Here is a 22,156-nt window from a genome sequence, read left to right as displayed (position 1 = left end):
AATCTACCTTGGCTGAGGGGTGTGTGCACACCTTGGGGAGGGTCCTGAGACAGATTAGCCAGGGGGTGGAAAACAAGGCAGCTGGCCAGAGGAAAGCTGCCCCCTTAAAAGTGACTTAAACTCCCTGAAGGCGGGACTCCGCACTAGTCTCTCCCTGAGTTCACCTATTAGCCTTTCCACGTGTACTCTACTTTTCCAATATGTGTTTTGCTTTATATTCTCACCAGAATTTTCTTGTCAGGGCAGCCAAGGACTGGGGATTTAGGCTGTGGCTGCTGGTCTTCATGGTCTAGTGGTTAAGACTCCTGGTTTCCACTCAGGCGACTAGGGTTCGGTTCCCAGTCAGGGAACTAAGGTCTTGCTTCCAGCCACTGCTCACTATTGCTGCTTACCGCGAGCGATGACTCACGGCTGCCTGTGTCCGAAACCATGCCCAGACTTGGAGTTCAGGCTCTGGCCTCCTGAACGGTGGGAGAATTAACTTCTGTTGCTTTTGGTCGCCGCCCCCACCACCCCCGGCGGTCATTTGTTACGGCGGCCACGGGGACTCATGTAGAGGTGAGCTCACAGACCACACGAGCTCGCAGATTGCTCCTGGCCTGTCCCTCTGCAGGGAACCAGGCCTGCTTACCATGCTCCCCCGAAGCGTCCGGGCCTCCCGCTTCGTCTGCGTGGCACTGACAGTCGGAAGGCCTGGTGAGTGAATTCTCGGAGTCAGCCCTGGGGATTAGCTGGACGCTGTTCGCTTGCCCTTGAGATTCCACTATTTCTTTGTCTGTGTGTGATCTCGAGGTACCATCTCAAAATGAGCATTTCCTGGAGTTGTCATCATTCAAGATGAAAGGAAAGCGGAAAGCAGAGAATTCTGCCTCTGGGAGACCCTGACGATCATCCTACCAAGGGTAGCTTGTCTGGCCTGGATTCAGTGAATGTCAACAACCACGTTTGCTGCAGGAGGCTCCACCCTCAGCCATGCAGCATGGCCCCGCACATGCTTCCTGTGAACAAGGCATCTCAGCCTGCCGGGCCGTCCCTAAGGCAGCTGCCGTCAACAAGATGCGCCAGAATCACTGTCGCACGTTCTTCCTGTTCTCGGTGGATGAACACAGGGCTGAGCAGGTGCTATGTCAGGACCCCAGAAGGGCAGTTTCCTGGGGTTCCCACAGAAAAAAAACCAGTCTGCTTTCTGCTGGGAATCCGGGACTCCAGGCTTCATGGGTGACAGTTGCTTTGCTCCGGGTCCCCCCGTCTTGTTGTCAGTGGCTGGGGATTTGCAGACACTGTGACTCCAGGCTATACATTTCCTTTCTTCTCTCTGCTGTTAGCACCACCCAGGCCTGCCTCCTGCCTGGGCTCTTCCCCAAGGTGACTGTCACCCGGCACTGGAAGGGAGGGGCGGGGAGGGCAGTTGGAACACCCCCGCGTTCTCCCAGCTCTGTTCTGAGCAGGAAACTGCCTTTCCTTCCATGGAGGAAGCCTTCCTGCTTCCTCCAGGGTGGAGGGCTCCCTCCCGGGCTGTGCCCATACGGGCGGTGCCCTGCACCCTTCATGTCCAGCCAGGTGGGTGTTCACCCCTGCTCCTGGCTGGGCTCCTTGCACCTCCCAGGCCTCAGTCTCCAGGGCAGGAATCCAGGTTGGAGCTGCTTGCTCCTGCCTCTCTCAGCCCCCAAATTTTGAAATAAAAGATCTGGTGGTCTTGGGACTTCCCTGGTGGGCCAGTGGCTAATGCTCCCAATGCAACGCAGGGGGCACAGGTTTGATCCCTGATCCAGGAGCTAAGGTCCTGTGTACTACATGGCACAGCATTAAAAACAAAAGTCTGGTGGTCTTGTCCTCTGGGCGACAGAGGAGGAGATGTTTGAATGGCATCATTGACTCAATGGACATTAGTTTGAGCAAGCTCCAGGAGATACTGAAGGACAGGGAAGCCTGGCTTGCTGCCGTTCATGGGATCGCAAAGAGTTGAACACGACTGAGCGACTAAACAGAAACAACTTGTGCTCTTGGGGAGTCCAGCAACCCGCACGTCGCCCACTCGCTCGCCTTTCGAGCTGCTGGGACATAGATCTCAGGTATCTGGGGGAAAGTATGGCTGCCTTTTGGGGACAGGGAGGAGAGATGGCCCGGTCCCTGGCTTCTCTCAGCTCTGAAGACAGAGTATCTGCAGGTGGAGAACATTGCAAGAAACCAACCCCCAAACCCAGCAAGCCTCGTAGTCAGCAATTTGTTGTTCTTTCACAAGGTTGGAAATTTCTCAACCAAACAATCGCAGTTTCGGCACAAGTTCCGGGCATGTGTAGACCCTCTGTGCCTCTGTATTTTCAGCGGAGGACGCTTTACAAGGATACTCCGGTGATCAGCTCTCTGAACGAGAAACAGCAAACCTGCCGCAGAGCCAGCCAGAAGGAAGGAGCTGATAATGAGATACTTACCCAAATTGTTCAGCTCCCGCCCGGGGGAGTCAGAAACTTTGAGTGCAGATTGAAGGACATTGGAATAGCGGGAACGGGAGAATCGCAGCCCCTGGCATTCTGAGTTTAGCTGATGCTCCGTGTTGCAGCTTTGTGGGATTTCTCTTCTGATATTTGCGGTACTTAATGCTGTTCATGAAAGGCTGTTTAAATTGGAAATTGGAGAAGAAAATGGCAGCCCACTCCAATACTCTTGCCTGAAAAATTCCAGTGGACAGAGGGCAGTCTATGGGGTCACAAGGAGTCAGACACGACTGAGCGACTGAGCACAGGTTGGAAATGGGTTTTATCCTAAGATACCTATTTTTGTAAGAATCCATTTCTAACTTATTTCCAGTGAAATACGGTTTCCTCCTGAACTGGGTGGGGGGGGAGTCTGCTGTCACCTCTCTGCTCTTGTTCGTCGGGTTGGCCGGGAGGCTCTGTGCACCAGTGAGCTGTGACTCTCCCGTTCCCGCCCTTCCCGGGTCCTTCAACCTGCACTCAAAGTTTCCGACTCCCCCCGGGCAGGAGCTGAGCGATTGGGTAAGTATCTCATTATCAGTGCCTTCCTTCTGGCGGGCTCTGTGGCAGATTTGTTGTTTCTCGTGCCAGCCTCCGAAGCTCTATTTCCTGTCACATAGGACATCTCACTGGCAAGTTTAACATCCCGACGAGCCTCCTAATGCCCTGAAACCCCGAGTCCTCTCCTTCTCGAGACACCATGGCTTCGGCAGAGATCTCCGGAGAAATTGAACACAGGCAGATGAGTTGTTCTACAGATGCTTTAAGCTTTCCCCCTAATGCAATGTGTTAGGTTTGTTATGATTTCTGTCTCATGGCATTCAGCTTCTTGTCAAAATGTGATAAACAACAGAATGAAGGGTTTTTTTTTTATTAGCTGTTCATCGCTCAGTGGACTGTTTCATTCTCTTGCAGCCTCTCTTAAGTCTCCCTGTGGTTACTGAGGTGAAACGTGACAACCGGAGAGCCCTTTGGTGGCTGATGTACACAACTGAGCCAAAGCAGAGGTGCGCGTGCTCCTGAATTACCCCCTGGACTCCATCAGGGAGCGCTTCGCCTGATGGCTCGGTGCTTCAGGTACCTGCTATCCTGACTGCATCTGTCTGCTTTCCCAGCTGATCCCAAGTTCAACATCATGCCTCTTAATCTATCCCCATTCGCCGCTGTTGTCCAGATGTTGTTGGAGGGACTATCAGCTCTCTGTGTTCTTAATTAAAACCTTTTGCTGTTATTTTCTTTGGCTGTGCAGGGCCTATTTTAGTCGCCGTGCAGGCTCAGTGGTTGTGGCATGCTGGGTCTTTAGTTGTGGCCTGCAGACTCCTAGTGGCCACACGTGAAATCTAATTCTCTGACCGGGGATTGCACCCAGGCCCCCTGCTTAGTCTTAGCCACTGGCCCACCAGGGAAGTCCCACTCTCAGCTCGTTTTATTCTCCAGTCCTGAGCTACCATCTTGTTCTGTTTCTGCATTTCAGATTTATTTGACATCGCTGCCTTAGCTGTTTTTCATTGTATTTTTAAAACCAAATTATTTACATATTAAATTATTCACATTGACTTGAAACAGCTATGAAATACTTTTGTAGCCAAAAATAACGTTATCAAGATTTTTCAGGTCTGCTTTGTGAGTTTGTATTTTGATCTCTCCCAACACTGGTAAAATGCCTATATGTTTATCCTCTGCAGAACTGAGAGTTGAGTGAATGCCGGTGAATCTGTGCTGAGATCGCCTTGAATCTATTCTGATCCGATTGCTGGGAACATTTAACAAAGTTAGTTCAAAAATAATATCCTCGTTTTTGCCCTCTTCTCTATACTGTGTCCATTTTTATCAGGAATTTCTAGATGTAATTTTTTTGACACTTGGATATCCTTCTTCCCCTGGAAATTGGTGTTGACATTTTTCTATAAAGACTTTGAACTCTGATGCTCTTTCTATGAAACTCAATTGAAGTCTTCAGAAAACTCATTCATTTTTCTTTTGGCTTATAGGATGGAGACTCAGTGGTGAACTTACCATTGTCTCCATGGAAAGCAGACGTTTGAGAAGTCAGGGCTGGAAGATTCTTAATGCAGTCTTTGCTGGACCTCAGTAAGGAGAGGACTTCTTATTCCTGGATCTACGACTTTGAAGTGGCTTCTTAAATACACTCATGTAGTGCTAATGAGGACAATTTGCAGATGGTGTAACAGCGTGAGAGATTCTGGCCACTTGCCTTAGAGAGATGCTTTTACAAGGATATTGTTATCAGGGGTGCTTGGGAGGAGGTCATGTTAATGCAGAGATCATTTTAAAATAGAGATTGCCACAGTGTGTGGAAGGTACTTAATGAAGGGCTTTGTCCTGAAACTTGCACAGTGATTCCCGGGGCTTTCAGGTAAACCTTGTCTCTGCTGCCTTGTCTTAACAGAATGCATGATTCCTGAGGAAGGAGAGTCCCCTGGGTACAGCTGGAGTGTGGACAGATGGATGCTCCCCAATTACTGTCTTAATGTTGGTTTCAGGAGAGGTGCCTGTCACCCTGCAGCCCCAGAGTGGGTTAAATTGTGTCTCCGCAGAAGATGCTTTGGGGGCTGGACTCAAGTTGAGGCGGTGAGGACTCCGGGGAGCAGGTGCTGGCTGGGTCCTCACTGCCTGTCCCGGCCTCCCGCTCTGGACCCTGTGGGCTCCATATCATGGTCCGCCAGGTGGGCTGCCCTCATCTGCAAAGTGTGCAACACCGGCCACCAGGAGTGGGCAAAAACACGGAACTTCTGTCAAAACTCACCTTCAATCTGAAGAAATCACATTGTTTGTTGGTTCGTCACGTCCATTTGATGAAGATGAAGATGACGGTACAAACATCATGTACATTTCCGGCTTTCCAGATGGCGCTAGTGGTAAGGAATCCACCTGCAATGCAGGAGACAAAAGAGATGTAGATTCGATCCCTGGCTCAGGAAGATCCCCTGGAGGAGGAAATGGCAACCCCTCCAGTATTCTTGCCTGGAGAATCCCATGGATGGAGGAGCCTGAAGGGCCACAGTCCATGGGGTTGCAGAGAGTCAGACATGACTGAACGACCAAGCACATGTACATTTCATTAGTGGGGGGGTCGTGGTAGACAGGGGCAGACTCAGCGTCGGGGTGACCTGACTGGGGAGTCTTGAGCAGAGGCCATGCTGGGTGATTTGTCCCCTCAGGAGCTGTGACCATGGGCCCACCCTCTGGGTCCTGTAGGGACTGGACACTGGGATCCCTGGCCGACTCTGGGGAGAGGGAGGAGCTGGGGGCCAGTAGTTATTCCTCGGGCCCCTTCCCTTCCTTCTCTGAGGTTACATCGGTGGCTTATCCCCACTTGAGGGCCCTGATTCTCTCCAGGCTGCCTCTTGTGCTGGACTCTGCCCTCTGGGCTCAGGGTCTCCTTCCCCTCTTCCCTGTGGACATAGAGGTGGTGACCACGTCTCAGCAGCCAGCCCCGAGCCACAGTGATGTCCCAGGGCTTCTGCTACACTCTGCCCACCTCATCCCTGTGGGTTAGCACCTCTACTAAGTGACAGTGAAGTGAAGGTGCTCAGTCGTGTCTGACCCTTTGCGACCCCATGGACTGTAGCCCACCAGGCTTCTCAGTCCATGGGGTTTTTCCAGGCAAGAGTACTGGAGTGGGTGCCATTTCCTTCTCCAGGGGATCTTCCCGACCCAGGGATCGAACCCAGGTGTCCCGCATTGTAGGCAGACGCTTTCCCCTCTGAGCCACCAGGGAAGCCCTCCTGCCTCATTGTGCTAATTGTGTGAGCTGTATGCTTCTTGTCAGGACCCTGAGACAGAGGGACCCTCAAGCTCATGTGGTCAGGGTGCAGGGGACACCCCAGGGCTGTACAGAGAGGAGCAGGTCAGGTGGAGAATGCTCCAGCCCCTGGCACCCCCAGGGAGGGGCTGGCCTTCCTCTCTCTCCTGTCTAGCATCTTCCAGGCTCCCTGAGGGCCAAATCCAGTGGGAGTCAGAATGTGAGGGGCTGTTGATATTGGCCATGCTGGACAGCATTCTGGGTACAGAGCCTGGAGAGGGGTGGATGCAGGTCTGGCGCACGCAGTAAGTGCACCCAGCATATTATGCATTCATTTGGTCACTGGTGTATATAATAAAGAAATAGCCATGCATGTATTAGGATGCTCATTTCTCTTTTTGAAGATGTAAGTGGACCATTCAAACATTTCGGGAGCCACAGATTTGGAAGATGACTTACACATACTTAGATCTCAGGGTGGTGTGTTGATGATTTATGAGTAGCTGAGAGTTGTTTGGTGAAGATGTTTGACGGCACAGAGCGGATGCTGTGGGATGAGATGCAGAGCGGCAGAAGGAGAGCCCCTAGTGTCCTTCAGCAGCCAGCACCACTGAGCCCAGGACGCGTGCTCTAGAGCGGCTTGGCTGGGACAATCCAAGTGGGGCACAGACGGGGGCGTGGAGCCAGTGGGTGGCACTGGGGGCAGGGAGAAGTGGGTGCATTCTTGGTTCATTCTGATGGTGCAACCTGCAGATTTTGCTGCTGGATGGGTGTGATGTGTGAGGGATGAGGGGAGTCAGGAGGGACTCTGAGGCGTGTCCTGGCCCCAGTGGAGCTGCCACTGATGGCAAGCAGGGGTCTGCAGGGACGGCCGGGGTGAATGCAGAGCTCGGGTTTGGGATGCGTCAGAACATGGCGTACACTCCTGAGGTTCTGTGGCTGCAGCAGCGCCTGCCCTCCTGGCATCCACACCCTCTGATGGGGGACTGTGTGGCTCTTTCCGTAAAGAGGCAGAGGCTGTCTCCCCAGCCCTCCAGTCTGGCTGGTTCTGAGCCTTGCTTTTGTCGACAGAATGCAGAAAGGATGCTGTGTGGCCTCTGAGCCTTCCCGAAGCATCCAAGCTTCTGCTTTCTCGATGGCCATGAAGAGCCCAGTGTAGCCCATGCCGGGGGCGGGGGCAGTCAGAGACCGTGTGGAGTGGAGGGGAGCTGGCCTCTTGGGGCCCCATCAGCCAGCACCCAGTGCCCACATTGTGAGCTGGGCCATCTTAGGGTGTCCAGTCCTCTTCTGGCTGCTGGAGGTCAGCCTCTGTGGAAGTGACCCCAGCAAGGGGTCCTCAGGGACCTGCCTGGTCTGTCCAGACACCCAGCGCCCTCCCCGCCCAGTCCTTTCATGCCTGCTCTTCTGCCTCATGTTGCCCGACACACACTTGCTCAATGTGCCACGTGTCCCTCCTTCCTCTTATGCTTGTTACACGTGGGCTCCCGAGGTGGCCGATTCTGTTGCTGGTCGGGGTGCTGAGCCCCCAGAGCTGGGACCAGAGCCTCACAGTCTGAGCTCTGCAGCCCTGAGCTGAGGGGGTGGATGAGTGGAGGGTGAATGAATGAAGCGGGGAGCGTGTCAGCGGACCAGCAAGCTCCTTGGGTGCAGAGGAGCCAGCAGAGGCTCAGGCTCAGGGACCCCCCGACACACTTGCAGCCCCATATCTACCCGCTGCTTCTCGCCATCATCACTTGACACTTGCTCCCAGCTTAAGGTTATGTCTTCTCGGTGCTTGGCACTTAGTAGGCACTTGATACGTAGTCACAGAATGAAGAAATAAAGGAAAGGCCCACTTATAAACTCAGTGGCCAAAAGGACTTCTCTTTGTGCGAATTGCTGATCCAAATCTGCCATTTCTCACATCCATTCCGGAAAACAAACAAAAAACAAAACCAAATGTCCACTAGCAAAAGCACTTAGAGCAATTTTATCCCACAGGAAAGTGAGCCACTTAAGGGAAAGCTTTGCGCTGACACCTCTCAAGATTGTAAAAGTTAAAGTTTAAATTTTTGCTAAATTGTCTGCAGTTTAATTATGCTGCCTCTCTTTGGCAGGAAATGCTTTAGTCAGGGGCAATTTAACTTTTATCAATACATTCTCTATTGATTCTGGAGCAGCAATTCCAGACAGACAGTGTGATTATCAGAGACCCGTCTTTGCAGGGAGGAAGCCAGGCTCCCGATCACACAGGTAGAAATTCAGATTCAGAGGCAAGATGGAGAACTGGAAGAGAGGACCGTGGAGTGCCCAGAGCCACCAGTCTGGGGAGGGCGGTCTCTGCCAGGGACTGACGTGGTTGGAGGGTAGTTTGTGGCCCCTGTCAAGCAAGCCTCCCCAGAATCACCGAGGCTCTTTCCACCACGAGGGACCAGCTCTCTCTGAGAGGGCAGTGTGAGCGTGTCTGTGCGGCCAGGGCGTGTGCAGCTGGTTTACCCTGGTTGCAGCAGTCAGGATAGGTGAGGTGATGCTGCAGAAACAAACGGCCTTGATTCTCGGTGTCCAAGCAACACATGTGCCCTTATTATCGTCCGTGTTTATCTTACACAGCCCAGGGCTCTTTGCTGGGTAGACACTGGGATCCAGGGTGAGCGGGCTCCCCTGGCCTCAGACACTGTAGTCTCAACACAGACCTCAGGGGTCATCCTGACGAACATGGCAAGTCCTGCGCCAGCTCTTATGTTTTCTGTCCAGAATTGGTTCTGTTGACTGGAAGTAAAACGCACCATATGAGAGCTGTGAGTTAAGCTTTATTGGGGGCAAGATGAAGGCTATGGCCCCGGAGACAGCACCTTGGCTGGCTCCGAGAGACTGCTCCAAAGAGCAGTGGGGAGGTTGGTCTATGTGTGATTTTGGTGGCAGGGCAGTTCATGCAATCAAGCACTTGTTCCTGCAGAAGGCTTTGCTAGTCTTGTGAGGGTCGCTGCTCGTCACGAGGAGCAGATGTCATCACAAAGGAGTTCAGTGTTTTTCTAGATTTGAGGAGATGCAAAAACTGGACTCATAAGATCTTCTCCTGAAAATAGCTCACTATCTAAAGAACTGCCCACCAGTTTCTCCAGAGCATGGGGGGCTTCTGTACTCCACCCTGAGCTCCTTTCAGGGGGTGTTGATGGCCAGCAGCTGCAGTGGCTCGAGATTTGATCCTGGTAGAAGCAGACGCCAAGTGCCAGCCTGTAGTGACTGTCCCCTCTCTCATCATGACTGAAGCCAGTCGTGACCTGTCTGAGCTCTCGGTCAGGTCGAGGGAGGCTCCTAGGCGGAAGTGAAGGGAACTGGAGATCTTGGTGAGCGTGGCTGGACACGGGCCTGGTGTGGTTGTGGGATGCCTGGCTGGGGCCCAGGGTCCCTCTGGGTCAGGGAAGCCAGGAACTTAGCTAAGCAGGGGGTGGATCCACGTGCTGGCGGGCGGCGGGAGGGGGGCGCGGCAGGGCAGGGTGACAGGGCAGTGTCAGGCTTCTGAACAGTGGAGTGGCCTGTGTGTCAGCTCAGACCCCAGGGTGGAGGCCCAGCGCTTTCAGGATTGACCGTCTTTCTCCCTCCATCCACTCGGCCCCCCTCCATCCAAGCACAGGTGTCCGTGTGCTGCTCACGGAGCCCCAGGAGCAGGTGAAACCTTCTGGAAGGTGTCATGGATCACAGCAGGGCTTGGGAACTCCCTGGCCAGCCCAGAGACACAGGGAGGAGGTGCTGGACAGGACTCTGCAGGGGCCATGGCTCCCGCTGGACCCCAGGACCCCGGTGCTGACCAGTGGTGGGATTCAAGCTCCCAGAGGGAGAGTTCCTTCTGCAGGTCAGCATCCCCGTGACCCCAGGACTCTGCTCAGCTGTCCTGGCTTAGTTCACGGGGGAACTCCGCTTTGGAGCTGGTGGGACAGGTATGTGGGCTCTGGATGCCCCGGAGGCCCCTGTGATGGCCCTAGAGAGGGAAGGGTGGGGTTTCCTGGTTCCCTTTGAACTTAATCGTGGAAGGAGTAAGCCCTGGTGACAGAGGCACCCCTGCCTGGCGCCCCTGCTCTGGGGGACCCTGCACAGCAGCACAGTAAGCCTGGCTCAGACTCTGGGGCCAGGATGCTCTCTTGCCAAGGAGGACTGTGTAGACCAGTACCTGTGCACCTCGGCCTGGGGGAGCTCGAGGCCAAGTGAGAAGCGTGGCTTCAGTTACCATCTTTCTCCAGGGTTTTGTCTTCTGTCCTAGTGTGTGGCTCCCTGGGCCTGTTTTTAAGAATCATTGTTGCATTTTAATGGCATGGATTATTGTTAAGAGGTCCACATACTTTGTAAAGCATGATGACATGTAACTGCAATGGAAAAGACTGTGAGGAAAGAGGTTGGTGAGTAAGGGCAGCCTTGGGGGGAAGGTAGATGAGTCCGTCCACTTTAACAGGACTGCCTGGTGTCTGCTGCCTCTCTGGAGGTGCGTCTGGTGTCTGCTGCCTCTCTAGAGGTGTGATGGGATTCCCCAGCTTGTCTCTCCTCACGTTGCTGGGGTCGCAGGCCCTCGGGGAGCGCCCGGGCCTCTGTTAGTGTTGCATCCCAGGCGGCAGGCGTCCTTTAGTCTGGGTCCAGGGGTGGAGCTGCCTGGAGGTTCCTCTCTGGCTGCTGCGGTGCGTAGAGGCCTCACCTGCCCGGGCGAGGGGAGGTGGTCAGCCTTGACCTGGTGAGCCCTTCTTGGCCATCAGGGGCTGTGCGCTGGGATCACCCACGGAGCTTCTGAAGCGTTCCGTGCCTGGGCCTGCCCCGGACCCAGTCAATTAATCAGCGATTCCGACGCTAGCCAGGAGCACCACCAGGGGATTCCAATGCCCAGCTGGAGGAGAACCACCAGGCCAGCCGAGCTGGAGGGTGATGGGTCTGCCTCTCCTCCCCACCATGGGGTGTTTGGAGCGTGCCAACGCTGGGTGTGCCGTCATCCTGAGGACTTCATGTCTCTGAGGACCCCAGGATCTCCCGTCCCTTGGGGAAAAGCCTCATTTTGTCCAGGGGACCTGGCGGGGCTGTGTGGTCTCCGGTGGCCTCGGCCTGCAGTGGCCTGAAGCAGGACCTCAGTGCCCCGACCGGAGAGTGAAGCCAGGCTGCGGCAGTGAGAGCGCTGAATACCAGCCTCCAGACCACCCGTGACGAGGCCCTGACCCGTCAGCTTTGTAGAAATGAATCTGCACAAAGAAATGGGAAGGAGACAAGTAAAGTGAAGAGGCGCGCACGGGCGGACTCAGAGGCTCAGCCTCGCGTTGTTTGAATCACTCCCAATGGGGCATTTCTTCCGGTGTCCCCTGGCCAGTCGCCTCGCTTTGCCTGCTTCTGAGTCGGTATTTGGTATGTCTCAGGGTCTTCCCGTGTGCACACACATCTCCTAGCCAGGATGGGTTCCACTGCAGAGGCCTGTGGGTGGGTTGACCTCACCTGCTGTGGGGGTGGTCCCCCCTCGCTTTGTGACTCCACGTGGTGTTTCTATGCATGTGTAGTGGGACAGGTCTCCTTGGCCTTAAGACTGAGGAAGATGTGGTCTCTTTATCTCGCATCTGGGCAGATTCAGCTCCTCTCTGCTCCTGCTGTTCCTTTGTCTTGGCATAGCTGCCCACAGGGGACAGACGCAGCTGCTCAGCCTGAGTCCAGCTATCTCCTGCCTTACCCTGCTTCCCCAGGCTTTCCAGAGAGGTGCGTGGGTCTGTGCCATCTGGGGGTGGTGGGTGCCACTCTGATCCCTTCTGAGGTTGGCAGGGTATCTGCCTCCGTGCCACAGCCCTCCAGTCCTTGCACAAATCTTGGTCTAGGTCAGTTGAGGCCTCCATGACCAGCAGTCTGACTTCTACATTCAAGACGCTGCATCACAACCAATGACCTGGTGGTGGACGCGTTTCAGAGAGTCAGTCTGATGACCCAGTGGACTCTTCGCTGAGTGATATTGCTGGTGGGGCTCCAGGGTCTTCAAAAGCAGTGACTCGAAGGCTTTGTTAGGACAGGCTATTGTTTTCTTAAATGAATGCAGAGCTGCTAAAAGCTGGCTTACATTGGTGGGGTGGGTAGGTGGGGAGCTGTGACCGGGCCCCTCTTATTGGAGGCTCTTTGCTCTGCAGTCATCCTGAGACTCCTGTTCCAGGGCAGAGCGTGGAGCCAACCCAGATGCCCGCCGGAACTGCCTGCCTTTGACGTGGGCCTTGAATGTTATGGCTTGAAGAACAAAAAAGAATGGAAACAAAACCCCTAGGAAAGCAAATAAGAAGGTCTTAGGAACTTCCCTGAAATGCAAACAGCGAGGTCGGATTCCCCCAGGAACTAATTAAGGAGGCCTGTTTAAGTGCAAGGCAGGGTTCTGACGATCTTCCCCAGACTGGCCTAGGGCTGCCGACTGGCCTTCCAAATGGCTTTGTCTCCCTTTCTGACTAATTGCTGTTTAAGCTAAGTGTTGTCAGATAAACGCTTTCTTATTCAAATAGCCAGCCAGCTCCCAGTGCTCCAGAGGCCTGCTCACCTTGGGCTTGGGAGCTGCTTGGGTTTCATTTTCCCATCTCTGCTCGGGCAATTTAACAACTGCTGCTTGAGAGATGCTAAATTAATTAAAGAGGTAATGGTGATGCGGAACAGGGCTGAACACGGAAAATCAACTCTTAATTGAAAAATGAAATGCGTCGTCCCAGCATCAGAGGTTAGATGTGGAGTGTTGATTGGCATAGGTGTGGCGCTGAAGATGTCAGCTAGCCCGCAGAGCCTGTGGCAGCCCTGGAGAGTGGGGGGACCAGTGAGCAGAGCACCCTCCTCCCTAGACGCTGAGCAGCCTCTAGAACTGGGCTCCATGCGAGAGGCTGAAGGTCCCAGAACATGCCACCCCCCAAACAGGCCACTTTGGCATCAAGATTATTTTGAGCTGAAGGCAGTCGAGAAGCAGATACTGTGCTCCGTTATTTGCCTAAATAGTTCCAGAAAAACATCTACTTCTGCTTTATTGACTATGCCAAACCCTTTGACTGTGTGGATCACAACAAACTGTGGAAAATTCTTATAGAGATAGGAATACCAGACCACCTGACCTGCCTCCTGAGAAATCTATATGCAGGTCAAGAAGCAACAGTTAGAACTGGACATGGAACAGCAGACTGGTTCCAAATCAGGAAAGGAGTACGTCAAGGCTGTATATTGTCACCCTGCTTATTTAACTTATTTGCAGAGTACGTCATATGAAATGCTGGGCTGGATGAAGCACAAGTGGGAATCAAGATTGCTGGGAGAAATATCAATTACTTCAGATACTCAGATGTTACCACCCTATGGCAGAAAGCAAAGAAGAACAAAAGAGCCTCTTGATGAAAGTGAAAGAGAAGAGTGAAAAGCTGGCTTAAAATTCAGAATTAAGAAAACTAAGATCATGGCATCTGGTCCCATCACTTCATGGCAAATAGATGGGGAAACAATGGAAACAGTGACAGACTTTATTTTGGGGGCCTCCAAAATCACTGCAGATGGTGACTGCGGCCATGAAGTTAAAAGATGCTTGCTCCTTGGAAGAAAAGCTATAATCAACCTAGACAGCATATTAAAAAGCAGAGATACTATTTTGCTAACAAAGGTCTGTCTAGTCAAAGCTATGGTTTTTCCAGTAGTCATGTATGGATGTGAGAGTCAGACTATAAAGAACGCTGAGCACCAAAGAACTGATGCTTTTGATCTGTGGTGTTGGAGAGTCCCTTGGACTGCAAGGAGATCCAACCTAAAGGAAATCAGTCCTGAATATTCATTGGAAGGACTGATGCTGAAGCTGAATCTCCAATACTTTGGCCACCTGATGGGAAGAACTGACTCATTGGAAAAGACCCTGATGCTGGGAAAGATTGAAGGCAGGAGGAAAAGGGGATGACAGAAGATGAGATGGTTGGATGGTGTTACTGACTTGACGGACATGAGTTTGGGCAAGCTCCAAGAGTTGGTGTTGGACAGGGAAGCCTGCTGTACTGCAGTCCATGGAGTCACAAAGAGTCGGACATGACTGAGCGATTGAACTGATTTGCCTAAAAACAGGACGTCAGTTTGTAAAAGTGTCCTCTTTCTCTCTCCATGGAGGACCAAATCTAATGACTGGAGAAAACTAGATCCTTATCAGCCCAGAGGCCTCTGCATAAGGTTGACTAAAAAATGCACTACTTAAGAGTTGTGGGCCAGGTTTTATTGGGGGCAAAACGAGGGCTGCAGCCCAGGAGACAGCACTTCAGGGAGCTCCAAGAGACGGCTCCAAAGAGGCAGGAGGGAAGGACAGTACATATGTGACTGTGATGATGGGGGAGTTCATGCAATCAAGCACATTTACTTTTAGAAAGTTTCTGCTAGAAACAAGAAACAATCGTCACCATGAAGGATTTTAGTGCTTTTCAGGTGTGAGAAGCTCCAAGAATTGGGCTCCTACATAAACTCCTGAGAATATCTAACTCCACGGCGGTCTGTCCTGCTAGAGGACCTCATTTCTGCTTTCCACCCACAGCTCCTTTCAGGGTGTTGGAGGTCAGCAGCTGCAGCAGCACCCGATTTAACCCTTATAGAGGTAGATGGCAAGCGCCCACGGCAAGTGCCGATCTGAAGCTGACGCTAACAAGCCTTGCTCGCCGGGCTTGTCTCCCACTAGCTTCCCTGGGTTATATTTGCCTTCCCGCAGGTTCCCCTGGAGACTCAGGGTCCTCCTCCTTTGTCCTGCCACTTCTCCGAACGTTTGTTGCTCTTTTGTTAAGAGTTCCAAGCGCCCCTCTGAGTCACCTGGCACTGATGCCCCGTGTTTGAGAGATGCATGAGCAAGGAACTTCTGTTTGTCTTTTATTAATCTTTGGCCCATGAAATTTGCACAGCCCCAGCCAATGAAGTGGAGGTGGGTAGAAGAATATTCCCACCCTCCCACCCTGTGAAAGCTCAGAGAGCATAGAGCTGCTCTCTGCTCTGGAGGAATGCAGGAAACACCCCCTTCCCCAGTGGGGAACTCAGGGTACATCTGTTTCAAGAAGGGAGACCCCTTCCAGGGCCAGAGAGTGGGCTCTTCTCTAACACTCAGAAATGAACTGTCCAAGGAGACACACAGCTGGCAAAGCAAGAGACTCTACTGGGAAGAGGTGCCAGGCCCGAGGAGAATCAGGGAGCCTGGGAGGACTGCTCTGCCATGAGGCTTGCAGTCACGGGGTTTATGGTGATGGGGTGAGTTTCCAGGTTGCTTCTGGCAAGTTATCTTGTGTGGCCCATATTTGGTTTGATTCAGGGTCCTTCCCAGTGGCAGGTGTGTTGACTAAAAAAAAAAAAAATAGGCACAAGCTAAAAGTTGAGGGTTGTTTTATTTGGCAGAAATTTTTAAGACTTCAAGCTGGGGAGGCAGCATCTCAAGGAGCCCTGGAAGAGCTGCTCTGAGGAGGTGAGGAGGGGAGCCATGTTCTATAGAAGTTCTGTGACAAAAGGCAGGTGTCTGAACATCAGAAGATTACTGCTAATTAAAGAAAATCGGATATCGCGATTTAAGGAGTTTAGTGCTTTTCTATGAAAGGGAAGATGCCAGAGTCTGGGTCCCCTGACGTCACTCCTTTCATATGCACCTCAGCTGTCCAGGGCCAGTCTCCTGTGTTTTCACATCCTCAGTTCTTCAGGGCTCACCACGGGGAGTGGCTGCAGTCTGATGGCTACCAGACTGCAGGTGTTCTTCCCGAGTTTCTGCAGGGCTCACTGGCTCACTGCTGCCGTGGCTGTGCTTGCTGATGATTGTGACATCCTTTGTCTACTGATACAGCAGAAAATATTCCACTTCTCACGCACGTCGCTCAGCCAAGAGGGATCCAGTGTGAAGCCCTCTAGGGGGCTGTTAGGACGTACCATGGGCTGGTGTATCCCCCATCTCTTGTGTGTGCTCAGTCGAGTCTGACTCTTGTGACTCCAAGGACTGTAGCCCAACAGGCTCTTCTGTCTGTGGAATTTTCCAGGCAAGAATACTGGAGTGGGCTGCTATTACCTACCCAGGGGTTTTTCCCAACCCAGGGATCTAACCCTCATCTCCTGGGTTTCCTGCATTGGCAGGTGGTTTTTTTTCCCCCACTGAGCCATCAGGGAAGCCCTCCTTCTCTTGGCCCCTCCTGAATTCTCCCAGTTAGTTTTCTGAGGCAGCGTGGCGTTCCTTATCAGGACCTCAGGCTGTGAGACAGCTCAGGCATATGGGCCTGGCCGAGGTGGATGCATTCCATCAACAGTTCCCTAACACATCTGCCTTAGGCAGGGGCTCAAAGCTGACAGAAGGGGCTGGGTACCTTCCCCTGTGTGGGTGCCCTGGCTGTCAGGAAAGAAGGCACAGTTTGGTTGACCTTTGAACCAGTGTACAGTTTGGGGTGGGGGGGTCACAGGATTTCCAGGCCTCTAGGTCCACCTCCTCTTTTCAGATGAGCAGACTGAGAATCAGAGGAAAGTGACTGTGGGTCCTGGTTGGTGGTCAGCAGTGGAGGCCAGGGTGTACCTGGGCACTGCCGTCCCCTTCTGCTCTCTGCTCTCCCTGCAAGATCAGCATACTGGGGGCAGGGGGGCAGGTCCACATTGTCCACAAATGACTCTGGGCTCTGAAGTCGTGAGGCCCAGTTGTGGGGTGCCTAGGTGTGGGGTGGCAACTTCTCTCCAGATGTGTTTTTCCAGGGTTGTTCAGGAGGAAAGAGAGACAGGTGTGGCTGGCCGGGGTGAGATAGCCTCGGGCTGTGCTGTTGCCCCTAAGTGCAGGGTCCGGAGCGCTTGTCTGCTGGACCCTCTGTCCACCAAGGTGGCCCCCAGGATGGCTAAGCACATGTCCAGAGCAGGCGAAGGGACCCTGGAGCTCCAAGACTGGCCTCTGCAGGGGTGCAGAAGGATGGGGGGAGTGTGTGACTAGGCGCCAGGGCAGCCTGAGTGTTTGCAAAGACAAGGAGGGTTATGGAGGCTCCAGAACAGAGCAGGCTCACTCAGCCAGCTGGTCACCATCTGGACATCCCAGGCTACAGTCTGCTCAAGAGCACCACCTTCTTCTAAGGCCTGTGGGAACCTTTCCTGAAATGAATAGGGGGGATCCTGGGCTTTCCACCTTGTTTGCTGTGGATACGGAGCAGAAAACAGCTGCATCTGAACAGATCTGAGGACAAAGAATGTCGCTGCCAGATCAGAAAGACTTCCCAGGTGGCTCGGTGGTAAAGAACCCGCCTGCCAATGCAGGAGACACAAGAGACCTGGGTTGGATTCCTGGGTCGGAAGATCCCCTGGAGGAGGGCATGGCAACCCACTCCAGTATTCTTGCCTGGGAAGTGGACAGAGGAGCCTGGCGGGCTACAGTCCATGGGGTCACAAAGAGTCGGACACGACTGAGCATATGAGCTTTATGAGTAAGCGAAGGACGTTGCAGCCATCAACCCTTGGCCCCAGCAGCTGCCCTGAGTGTGCCCTGGAGAGGAGTCAGGACGGAGAAAAGCAGGACCCTGGCCCCAGGTAGCTGAAGGGCACATCAGAAGGAGCAATTTCAGTGAGCCCAGACTCTTGCACCTTCCTGTACACAGGAAAGCACTAAATTCATTGCCTTGAGATGTCTGGGTTTTCTTTAATTAACAGGGATCTTTTGACGTTCTGACCACCTGGGCTTTGCTGCAAACCCCCGTCTCTCCTGGCTCCCCACCCCCGACCTCTACCAAGCGGTCCCTCCAAGGGCGCTGGGAGGCTGCCTCCAGGCGTGCATCCTCAGCACGTCTGCCGGGTGAAACGTGATTCTCAAATTGTAGGTTGTGCACTGTTTTCCAGTCGACAACACCCACACTCGGTGTGGGAGTCGCCTCTGTCAGCTCTGACGGAGAGTCGCCCGAGGCTTTCTCTGGGATCCATCTCTCTGTGGTTCTGGAGTGCGGGCGAGAAGTGCTAACCCTGTGTCCTGATCGTCCTGTCCTGCTCCGGGAATTTGCAAATGAACGTCTCCCTGTCTCTCCGGGCCGACGGCTGGTGACAACACAGACAAGGAGTGTGAACGCGTCGGGGACAACTGTGCTGCTGCTGGTGTTTGGCTAATGGGATAAGTTATAATTTCACACTCGAAAATATCAGCATCCATCCAAAATGAGTGCATTACAAGCAATTAGTGTAGATTATGGATTTGAAATGAAGAAGGAAATATATTAATCTGTCTAATTACTATGTTAATTAGGCATCGGTGCCATAATATTTCATATCTAAATGCTAATGTTGATGACGCTTTAATTATTATATTTTTTTGGAGTGCAAAAATGAACCAACCCCTGCTCTTCTGCTCCATAGCAAAGAACAGACACTGGCCTGGCCCTCGGGGGTCCAGGCGTCCCACTGCCCACCGCTCGCCTGCCAGGGCCCGTGCCATCCAGACTGCGTCTGTGCAGATGGACATTGTCAGTTGAAACCCAGGGGACAAGGCAGCGGTCGCAGTCACATCAGAGCAGGCGCCGCCTGTGAGGGGCTGAAGCTGCAGAAAGGCTGGCTGCGCACTTCGGGATTTCAGGGAGTTTGCTGTGCTGACACGCCTCGTAATGCCTCGAGCGTCAGGTCCAAGCCTTGATGACCCTGGAATGTGTGTCGTGCACTGGGATGGGCCAGCAGGGTCCTTGGGGGACGGCCCGGGGGCTCGCGTTGCCCAGGGTGGGGTGATCAGGTGGAGCGCTCCAGGTGGCCCAGAACATTCCTGATTTTAAAACCGACAGTCCTGTGTGCCAGGAACACTTTCAATCCTGGGAAAATGGAGATGGTTTTCTTGGGACTCTTCTGGTTTTAAGACTGCAGGCCCCTCAGCCTCGGGCAGACCCATGCGGCAGCCTGCACCCCCTGGGGCTCCAGTGCGACCCTGCCGTGGCCTGTGGGATGGACGCTCAAGCGAGGGCCGCTTGGTGGACAAGGGGGCAGAGGGCGGCTGTGTCACAACAGCAAGGACGCCCAGAGGTTAAAACAGCGCCTTCTGTGGCGCTTCTGTTCCGAGCACATGCGGCTGCTCAGATCACCTGGTCTGAACGCGGCTTCGGGCCTTGGACGGCACCTCCAGGGTGAGCTGAACTCCAGACCGCAGACGGCAGGTGTGGGCTTCAGCTGACCGATGCGCTGGCCATTTCCTGCAGAGAGCCCCTGACGCCCGGCCTGGATTCCCAGTTGGGTGAGAGCCCTTCAAGCTGACCCTCTGCCTGATGTACCCCTGCTTCCCTTTGGGGGTGTCATCTGATACTTCCCTTTTGGGGACCCACCCATCCCATTGGACAGAGTCTCGTGGGACCTAGATTAAGGAGCCCTTGCATTCCTCTGGAGGAGGGGGCACCCCACCCCAGCAGGTTCCTCTGAAGACTCTGAGCCCTGAGTGAAGGGGCAGAAAGGTTAAGGTGGCTGGAGGTGCTTCCCCCATGGAGGCATGGGACCGGTCAGCTTCCTGGTTTCTGTCTTTCTGTGCCTGCTTCCCTCGCCGCTCCTTTGAGTCTGTGAACTTCTTTCATAGGCTTCTGATGAACTCCCTAAGGGCTTGAGTTTTCCAGATTGGTTTAGGTTCTAATAATCTGAGAAAGGGCTTCCCTGGTTGCTCAGTGGTGAAGAACCCACGTGCCAATCCAGGAGACCCGGGTTTGACCCCTGGGTTGAGAAGACCCCCTGCAGGAGGAAACAGCTACCCACTCCAGTATTCTTGCCTGGAGAATCCCATGGACAGAGAAGCCTGGCGGGCAACGGTCTGTGAGATCCAGAGTCAGACGCAACTCAGCAACTAAACAACAACTTGAAAAACCTCATGTCTGCAGAAATCAGTCCCTGGATTCAGAGCGTGTCAGCGTGGGTTGGGGTCTCTGAAGACCCTGGAATCACGCCATTGCAGTGACTGGTGTCCTGCTCTTTCCAGCCCAGTCTCCTTTTCAGGAGAGAGTTGGTAAGGACGTGAACTTAAAAGCTGCTGGAATCTACCCACCGAAACAAACTGCATCTGGTTTTCTGCTGACCTCAGCTCTGCCCATGGTGGAGATGAGATTCTCTGAGCATGGCCGCGGGGCGTTCCTGGGGCCCGGCCCTGGCGTGGGGTGAGAAGGGAGGGATTTGTGGGGGCCTTGCCTCAAGCTGGCCTGTGCAGCAGGAGCAGCCAGCTCCCTCCCAGTCATCACATTCCTTCATAGCAGATACCTCTGTTCCCAGAGCTGGGCACCGGGCTGGGGGCACAGCAGACAGCCCCATGAGCAGTTCTAGTCTTGGGCCTGTGGACCCATCATTCCCATCCCAGGCTAGGAACGAGGTCCCCTCTCTCCTCCAGTTCAGCTTGAAGACCAGGAAACCTGTTCCTCCTTTCCCAGAAAGTCAGTTACCTGCCACCTGTTGTCTGATCCAGCTGCTATTTCATGAACACATCACCCTTGGGATGACGGCTGTCTGAGCAGGTCTGAGAATCGGGGGGCAGGGGCGTCTCAGGGTCTCAGTCGGGCGGGACCAGTTCTTGGCCATTCGCTCCCAAAGTTACATTCTGGGAGCCCGTGACTACCTGGTGCCCCTCCGTGGCCAGCGCCTGGCCGCATGGGCGACCCCTTCATCTCCTGTGAATACGGGTTCTTGCTTTCATCCGGGTACGCAGGAGCCTTGGTTGTTTCCTGAACGAGCCCTCGGTGGTGGGAGGGGGCTTGGTCCCAGCAGCTGGAAGAGCACCCGGCCAGGCCCTAGAGGGCCGCTTCCAGGGATGTGCTGATGACGTCATCCTTGGGAACGCGTGGCCTTGGAGCGGCATCAGAGTATTAGCAGTTGGAGAGGGTGTCGCTGAAAGGGGGAGCGTCTGAGGAGTCTGGTTTCAGAGTTTCAGGTGATGGATCATGTTCTTGATGGTCTTTGACTCGGTGGATGATTGAGGCCCCTTTCCCTCTGTCCTTATGGGGAGGATATCTGTTTTCAGATGCTTCTGTGCAGCCCCTTGATAGCTCAGTGGTCTGGCAACAATAGTAGAAAGAACCTGCCTTGGCTGATTAATTGGAAGTTGGGAAATTACCTTCCCTTGTCTTTGAGAATTCTATCCGCTTTTTGAATACTTGGCTGCTCAGATGAGGTGAGCATTATTATGTGAGTCTGAGCTCGGCTCACTGACCTCAGGGAGTGGCTCGAACCATCCGGACTCGTCCTTGGAGATTCCTGCGCGATGAAGCAGTCCCCTTGGGGCAGAGAGGGAGTCGCTGGGGTGCCTCCCCTTGTGGTCACAGCTGGATGCTCAGGGTGAGGTAGGAAAGGGACAGACAGGAGCCTGCCACGTCCAGGCTCCTCCCGGGCCAGCCTGTCCTGCCGCCGGGGGCTGCCCAGGGGAGGGGCTGCTGAGAAGGGCTGGGAGCCCCCCCGGAGACTGGGGCTGAGGCCGCTCCTGGGAGCCCCACTCTGTCACTGCCCCTTGGCTGGTGTGGACGTGCGGGCATCATGCTGGGAAGCTGGTTGTCAGTTTTATGAGCAAATTGAACCCTGCCAAGCGCGTTGGTGGAGATGATTAGAGCTTGGAGTCCCCAGTGGATCTGTTCTCTGGAACAGAGGGTTTTTTCCATAAGTAAACAGTTACCTTCCACATTCTCTTGCAGCAATCTAGATTCTTCTTCACTGAATCTTGTTAAAGCCGAGCCATTCTCAAAGCAATTTAAAAAGAGGTATAACTAATAAGCCAGCAGTGGAGACAAAATGAAATCATAAAAAACACTCAAATAACCCAGGAATAGTCAGAAAAAGAGGAAAAAGGGAACGAAGGATCATTGGGACAAAAAGAAAATCACTAGCCAAATGATAGCTTTAATCCAAGGGAATCAATAATTGTATTAAATGCAAATGTCCTAAACATCGTAAATATTTTAAAGCAATTTTAAAGCCAAGATTATCAGATCAGATAAAGAAGCAAGGCCCATCAATATGCTTGATAAGT

At 53.5% G+C, this 22,156-nt stretch overlaps 1 long non-coding RNA gene across 1 annotated transcript in view; it reads left to right on the top strand.

Annotated features, from left to right (window-relative positions):
- The first annotated feature begins 1,743 nt into the window (after positions 1–1,743).
- Positions 1,744–22,156, top strand: part of LOC138985786 (uncharacterized) — a 33,385-nt gene continuing 12,972 nt past the window's right edge. Inside the window, exons 1-4 of the long non-coding RNA XR_011462741.1 lie at positions 1,744–3,267; positions 3,390–3,551; positions 4,160–4,245; positions 4,466–5,353. This is a non-coding gene — a long non-coding RNA (uncharacterized lncRNA). The remainder of the gene's footprint in view (positions 3,268–3,389; positions 3,552–4,159; positions 4,246–4,465; positions 5,354–22,156) is intronic.

The sequence above is a fragment of the Bos mutus genome, chromosome 26, assembly GCF_027580195.1.
Source record: "Bos mutus isolate GX-2022 chromosome 26, NWIPB_WYAK_1.1, whole genome shotgun sequence".
NCBI lineage: Eukaryota > Metazoa > Chordata > Mammalia > Artiodactyla > Bovidae > Bos > Bos mutus.
Note: the sequence above shows the minus strand (reverse complement) of the source record. Positions and strands in the feature narration are given on the sequence as shown.